Here is a 2,492-nt window from a genome sequence, read left to right as displayed (position 1 = left end):
TTGTGCATCTGTGCTGTGAGTTATTATTATTGTCAGAAAACAATAGAGAGTGAGCTCAGAGGAGACCAAAGGAATCTACTCCTCAATAAGGAAAATATCTGCATATTTAGATATGAAAGGTGGTGTCCCCTGGGGACACAAAGGAACAGGGGTAGCTATTTTAAAGAAAAGGTCCAGCAACATGAACTGCAGTAGAAGAAGACTTAATAAACTAAAATGCAGCCATAGGAAACACCATTAAACAGAAATGGGCCAAAGAAATGGTAAAAACAGCAAAAAGCTCTACAGCATGGACGCATATCAGGGACTCCCACACCAAAAACAGCACCCAATTTCAGGGCACTTCCTGGATCCCATGTCTTGTTCAACCTGTGAACCTTGCACACTTATGGCTTCATGATGGAAAAAAGGGAGGTGGGCAGGAAGGAGAAAGAGCTTACACTGCCCACCCAACTGCTTACCAAATGAGCTGTGCCTGAACTGGCCCATCCTAGAATGTAGGTGGTGCTACCACACTAGCACCTGTTTGTCTTGGAGCTGAGGTGCTGTTGTGACAATTTGCCAGAGTCTTCATGATGTGCAAAGTAGGACATGACTCTGGGGCTCAGTCTTCCAATGAATGGTAAAGACCCCTTTCTCCCTGCAAGTAGGGGTGAGGAGGAAAGCACTCTCTAGGCAGGTGGTTCACCATGGGGGCAGCAGCAAACAGTGCTTAGACAAAATTCCTGGAGCACTTCTGATTCCTTACCCTACTTCTCCTCCAATATTACCTTAAAAGAACAAAATAGGCCCGGCCGAGTGGCACGTTGGTTAAGGGCTGGCTTGGGACGCCAGAGGGGCCCGGTTCAGATCCCATATATGAGGACGAGTGACAGTGCCCTCTGCAGCTAAAATGCTGAACAACAGCTCAACCTGGAGTTGGGTTGCCGTGAGTCCCCGGTGACGGCGTAGGCTGCAGCCCCTGCTGCAGTGGGTTGCCATGGGGTACCGTGTGTAGCCAGCAGCCAGCATGAGCAGCCAGCAGCCGCAGTGAGCGGCCATCCAGAAGCCGGCGACTGATCTGCCTCGCCCGGGAAGAGCGCAATGATGGTGCCAACTTAGGCCAGTGAAGCCACGTCCTCCACAACTAGACCGAAGAACAAAAGGACAGCAACTTGTCTGTTCCCCTTCCCCCAATTCCCCAATAAAAATCTTTAAAAAAAAAAGAGCAAAATATTATGTAGGATGTAGCAGATAATGGAGAGCTTAAAGGGAGAAGGGACGAGAATGGTTTTCCCAAGGCCCTTCAGGAAGTCACTGGTAAGATTGCAGGGTTCCTGCAAAGAGCCACATCCTCCAGGAGCCATGTCTCCACAATAGGATGAGGAAGAAATGTATTTAAAGCTATGCTATAAAGCAGATTTCCAGAACTAGAGGCAAGGCAGAGGAAGGAGTGACTTATATTCCTTCTCTTCTCTCTGTTTCAATTTTATAGCAGTAGCCTTGAGTAAAATCTAGTCTCTGGAGTACTCCCCTTTTCTCACAGATTTCTTGGTCAAGACCCAGGTTTGGAAGGACATGGAAAGGGTTCAGATCCCAGATCCTCCACTTAATAAGATGTGTGATATTGAGCTAATTATTAACCCTCTCTAAGCCTTGTTTATTGATGCTACAAATGGGGATAATATTTATCTCATAGAATTGTTAAGAGAATAAAAAGATAACAACCTTTCATGCACTGCCTGGAACATAGTGTTTAATAACTAGTAATTAATTATTATTTTCAGTGTTCTGAGGCTTCCTGCTTGATTACAAAGCTGAGCACCCAACAGGCATTTAGCTGAATACAATTCACATATCATAAACTAGAAAATGGGGTGTAAATAAGCCGCATTGTATAACATATCAAATGGGGATATATATTCCATTCATAAGCATCTGGCTAGTTTTGCTATCTTGTTTTGCAAAAGTCACCGATGGGCTAAAGGCAAGAGATGTAATGTGCAAAGCAAGCATCCTGCCTTAAACCTTGAGTGCACTGAGGCAGAGGATCCAGGAAACCAAGACCCAGTTCTCAGATTGTCTCTGTCATCCATAGATCTACAACACCACTCAACAGTTGAGCACTTACATTTCCAAATATTTTTGCAGGTGCTTGCATGTGGCTGCATTCTCAAAATTATACACTGCACACATCAGACTGCCTACACATCAGGCTTGCTTTCAGTGGGCATACAACATTCCTTGACATAACAGGAATCCATGTCCTTCTCCAGGGGGCCTGATTTGAGGACTCACTTCCAGTGCTAGAGCCAGGGATGGCAACTCTGGACCAAAGTGAGCAGTGACTGTGATGGGGAATTTCACCTGGACAACTCTAGCCCAGGAAATGCAGTGATGGGGGCAACCCACGCCTGACCTAAGGTGAGCTCAGAAATATGTGGAGAGAGGTTGGAAGTCCAGGTTCTCTGGCCTCCAAGACATCACCAAAAGGTGGTGCCCATGGAGGTGTG

This window comes from Hipposideros armiger, unplaced genomic scaffold, assembly GCF_001890085.2.
Source record: "Hipposideros armiger isolate ML-2016 unplaced genomic scaffold, ASM189008v1 scaffold_1632, whole genome shotgun sequence".
Taxonomy (NCBI): domain Eukaryota; kingdom Metazoa; phylum Chordata; class Mammalia; order Chiroptera; family Hipposideridae; genus Hipposideros; species Hipposideros armiger.
This window is presented reverse-complemented; position numbering follows the sequence as displayed.